The sequence below is a fragment of the Natator depressus genome, chromosome 9, assembly GCF_965152275.1.
Source record: "Natator depressus isolate rNatDep1 chromosome 9, rNatDep2.hap1, whole genome shotgun sequence".
NCBI classification, from domain to species: Eukaryota; Metazoa; Chordata; order Testudines; family Cheloniidae; genus Natator; species Natator depressus.
This window is the reverse complement of record NC_134242.1, coordinates 88,547,508-88,553,051: the sequence shown is the minus strand read 5'-3', so window position 1 is coordinate 88,553,051 and position 5,544 is coordinate 88,547,508.

Genomic DNA, 5,544 nt, shown 5'->3' with positions numbered 1-5,544 from the left:
TGGGGGTTTCATGTAGGGTGTAACGATTTTACTTTTTCTCTCACTTCTACAGCAATGATTCTGTAATAATTAATCAGCCAATAGTAAATAGAGGTTTAAATCCCCATTATTTTGCATTTAACACAACTGAACTCTTTGCCACTCATACTTTTCTTGACTCCAGATCAAAGGGGTCCACTATTATAGGAGCATACTGTGGCTGAGCATATATTTTTCTAGAGTGCTGCTTGACATAAAAGTTCAGGTTTCAGAGTAACAGCCGTGTTAGTCTATATTCGCAAAAAGAAAAGGAGTACTTGTGGCACCTTAGAGACTAATCAATTTATTTGAGCATGAGCTTTCGTGAGCTACAGCTCACTTCATCGGAAGTTCAGACTTGTTTAGCACAAAGAAATCCATGCCAAAAAAAAAGTCTTATTAAAGATCACCTCTACCAGAGCTTGACAGGGCTGACCACGTTCATGCAGAGCCCCCGTCAAACACCAGATCAGGCTATTATACATGTAATTTCATGAAAACTACATCAATTTTAAGCCACATGTTCCACTAAGTAGGCTTCTGGGAACTGCAATCTCCTTGCAGTTTCAGGATGCAGTTCCTCCCAAGGCCATCATATTGCAGGAGCAGGATGGCGAAGTTATTCTGGTGATGGTGAATGAACTACCATAATTGTAAGACACAGCTACTCTGGCAAAGGTAGACATGGACCTACTGGAATGGCAGAGGGAGTTATTCTGGCAGCAGTCTCATGAGAAGAAGGGGCCAATCAATTAAATTTAAAAGTGGCAACTTCAACACTGATAAAAGAAAATACTTTTTCACACAATGCGTAATAAGAGTGCAAAATTCACGGCCACAAGAAATTGTTGAGGTCGAGAACTTAGTAGGATTCAGAAAGGGATTGGACATATAACTCGATATTCTTGTTATCCACGTATAATCATTATTGCCAATAATTTTGAAAGGGATATTTAACTTCCGGGTTTAATCCATGGGTAGTCAATAGGTGGCCCATGGGCCAAATCTTGACCGCCCTATACTTTTGAATGGATCCCAACATCTTTTTATTTACTTATTATTATTTTATTATTTTCTCTGGAGTCTGGACCTTGATCAAGAAATTTGGACCTTGATAAAAAATAATTGACTACCTCTGATTTAAGCCAATATCTGACTACTAGAGATCAGAATGAGACCTAATATGGGGGTCGGATCATATTATATCTGCCTATTTCAGGGTTCTTACACTTTCCTCTTAAGTGTATAATATTGGGCACTGTTAGAGACAGGACACTAGACTAGAAGGACCTCAGAGCTGATCCAGTTTGACAATTTCTATGCTCCTAAAAATGGACCACTGTAAAAGATGAGATTCTACATGAGAAAATCACACCAGTTTAAGGTGTGATTTTAAATCAGTTTAGTTAAACTAGTGCAGAAGCCCATGTAGACACACCAACTTCAGTTTAGGTACAGTTGTCTTTTAGTTTAGCTTAAATCAATTAGGAACAGGTTAAAACCCAATAAATCACAGTTAAATGAAAATAAGAGTGTCTACATAGGGGTTTGCACCAGTTTAACTAAATTGGTTTAAAATTAATGTAAGTTAAAGAGGTGCAACTTGTGCATGTACACAAGGCCTCAGCTTTCTGTAGAAGGTTAGGGGAAAGGCAGCAGAGAAAGATGAAGAAGCAGAGGGACCAGATTTTCAAAAGCATTTAGGTGCCTAAAGATGTAGATAGGCAACTAGTATAATTTTCTAAAGCAGCTGAGCACATAAGTCCTATTGATTTCAGTGAGTTCAGCCCTTGGGCGCTTTTGAAAATCGCATAAGGTTCCTATCTGTATCTTTAGATGCCTAAATGCCTTTAAAAATCTGGGCTGAAGTCAGAGGTGAAAGTAAGCCGGTACGGGCCGGTACAAAGTACCGGCAATAGCCAGTACGCCGTGCCAGACCAGACCGGCTTCCTCGGTGGTGATTTAAAGGGCCCGGGGCTCGAGCTGCTGCGGGGAGCCCTGGACCCTTTAAATCTTGATTTTAAAGCCCCGCCTCTTCCGGTTGAGGCCACATCCCCCCTCAGGACTCCAGCATACCAGTAAATCCTTTAAATTACTTTCGCCCCTGGCTGAAATCTATAGTAGGAGCTTGGAGGAAGGACATGGTTGTGGGTGAGAAAGGCTTCAATTTTGAGAGGCTGTGGTTCTGGGACACGGATCTACGTGCTCTGAAGTTGTAATGCACTGTATATATGCTAAGAATTACTATCATATTAAGTTAAAAATGATCATTCTGAATTGTGGGATTATCCTCCTATCCCACACTACACAAAGCACCCAAGCTCCACCCTCCTGGTTTTTGATGTCAGAATGCCTTTCTTTTGTATTTAATAACAATTTTGTTTAATTTTGAAAGCACAGTGAAACTTGTACTACCTGGCCACCCAGCAAAAATCAATAGCCTAGTTAATGATGGCCTATAAATAATGGCATTGGGAACCTTGAGGTGATCCTTACTGTAAGTTTTACTCTAGCACTTTACATTCTACTGACTTCTGGATTGGCTTAAACTTCCTTATTAAAGAGATGTTGATTTTGCTTTTTAGTGATTATGAGTGGGAAGCAGGACACCTATAACAAATAGTTTTATTTCCAGAAGCAATTGAATGTTGAAATAAATACTGTCACCCTCTGGTTAGATGCACTGACAGATTTTCAGGCAAATTATTAGTGCAATTAAAAATACACAGTGTAGGAATCAGATACTGAATTTTAGTGATTAAAATATCCACTTGGGGGGGCTTTCGATGCAGACTGTACCACAAAGGGTTCGAGTTGAATCTACAACAAGATCACCTCGGAATTATTTTGGTATACAGGTAGGTGAGTTTTGCTATGGGAAAATCTTTCTCTCTCGATCCAGCTCTGTATTAAAAATAGAAAGGAAGTGTCTGTAGAAAGATTAGCCTTTACAAATCTAATCTAACACAGAGAAAATGATTATTTGCACTTAAACTCCAGAATGCTACAATCATTCTTCTTCTTCTCGATAACAACATAATTCCTGAGCTAAACTGAGAATTCCTATCGGTAATGTAAATTCTAGCATTAGTTGTTATTAGAGACACTGGTCTAAGAAGACTCTTGTTTTTTTAAAAGTCTGTTTTGCAAATGACAGTGCCAGCAGGCTCTGTTAATAGTGCTTACTGAGGAAAGGTGGTTTGGTAAATAAGGCACAGAAGAAGGCATTGGGAGACTGGGGTTCTGTTTCTTGCCAGTGATAGATTCCTTGTGTGAGCATAGGAAAGTCATAAAACTCTTCTATATCTTAGTAGGAATAATAATAGTGAGCCAAGATGCCAAGGGAGTGGGAATATTCCGGAGCCATCTGAGCACCCTGAGCTGGCTGCCTCCCACTTCACAGCCTCTGATTCAGGGATAGGAAGCATGACGCACTCCAGCTATCCTCAGCTAATGAATGGCTCCTAGGGGATCAAAGCCCACTGAAAAGTTTAGGGCTGCTGTAAGTTTAGAGCTGTTCTATCCTTCACCTGGACAGGGATTTGGGCTTCCTGTCGGCCGTGCTTCTACCCACTTACAGGCATCTTGTGAAACTTCACATGTAGGTCTCCTGAGCACCTCCTGTGGAAGGCAGCATGTAAATAGAAAGTATTTTTGTTTTCAACAATTGCGCCTGATTTCACTGTCATCTAATTAAATCACAACATCACAGACTCCAGATTTAGGGCCTGATTCTGTCCTTAGCTACTATAACCCAGGAGTAAATCCACTGATTTTAATTCAGGTTTCAGAGTAGCAGCCGTGTTAATCTGTATCCGCAAAAAGAAAAGGAGGACTTGTGGCACCTTAGAGACTAACAAGCATAAGCTTTCATGAGCTACAGCTCACTTCATCGGATGCATTCAGTGGAAAATACAGTGGAGAGATTTATATACACAGAGAACATGAAACAATGGGTGTTACCGTACACACTGTAAGGAAAGTGATCACTTAAGGTGAGCTATTACCAGCAGGGGGGGGACCTTTTGTAGTGATAATCAAGGTGGGCCATTTCCAGCAGTTGACAAGAAGTCTGAGGAAGGGGAGGGAGGGGAATAAACATGGGGAAATAGTTTTACTTTGTGTAATGACCCATCCACTCCCAGTCTCTATTTAAGCCTAAGTTAATTGTATCCAGTTTGCAAATTAATTCCAATTCAGCAGTCTCTCATTGGAGTCTGTTTCTGAAGTTTTTTTGTTGAAGAATTGCCACTTTTAGATCTGTAATCGAGTGACCAAAGAGATTGAAGTGTTCTCCAATGTTATAATTCTTGACGTCTGATTTGTGTCCATTTATTCTTTTACGTAGAGACTGTCCAGTTTGACCCATGTACAAGCCTAAAAGGAATATTTTTAAAATGACCTTACCTGGATATCACCAACAATATCTGAGGTTACTCAACCTGAACGAATTTTAAAAATTAAATTTAATTTTAACCATTCTGCATTTCAGCTTGAACAATAAAGCGACACTGATCCATTTCATGTTCAGTTCATATCCATTTTGACATTCTGTCTCTCAGAGGCTAGCATAGTACTGTAATGGTTCGCAAAAAGAACAGGAGGACTTGTGGCACCTTAGAGACTAACCAATTTATTTGAGCATAAGCTTTCGTGAGCTACAGCTCACTTCATCGGATGCTGCAGGATAAGGCAAACCCCAGAGCCAAAACCAGAGCAGGAGAGGGGACATCTCAACTAGGCTGAGAAGAAATTGTATATATATATAGCAAAGGTCACAGAAGTGGATGCCCCCTGGCTGTGCCCTACAGAGAACGCGGAGCGGAAGGAGGGATGTTTCTGCTAAAAGTAAAGGCAATGGGGCGGAGCTAAGAATAACTTCGCTAGAACTACCCTCTTCCTTCATCAGTCCGGGTACCACTGCATCCTCCCCCTCCATCCGGCCTGGCCAGCATCGCCTCCTCCCCTGGCTGCAAACGAGATCCGTATCCGAGGGAGGTGGTATCTGACAGGCTGGATACATCACAAAATACAGGCCCCGCACAGAGTCCCATGAATAATGGAGACAATAAAAGGCTGGATTTGAGCAGATGGTTGGGTGAGTTCAGACGCCAGCTAACTCTCCCCTAGACTTTAAGGCCTGCCCTCAAACTCGGAGTCTCCATGGGCTTGTCTCTTCCTGTCTTCTGCGTTACCCGGGCCCGCCAGGGGCCTTCCGGCCGCAGCTCCAGCCCAATGGGGAAGGTGGTTCCTGCCCACGGCGGGCTGGGACTCCCTGCGGGGGGCGGGCAGGAGCCTGGGCGCCCCTCGGTACCAATCAAGGGCAAGTGGAAGCGCCGCCCGGCAGCGGGGCGCCGCCCTCCAAGCCCGGCTGCAGCCCGGCGGCGCCGCCTCCCGGGGCGCGCACAGAGCCCTGGCCGCCGCGCGCCGCTCCGGCTCCCAGTCCCTGCAGGAGGCGGAGGGAGCCCGCAGCTGCCCGGCCCGGGCGCCATGCAGCCGGGGAGGCGGTAGGGGCAGCCCGGGGGC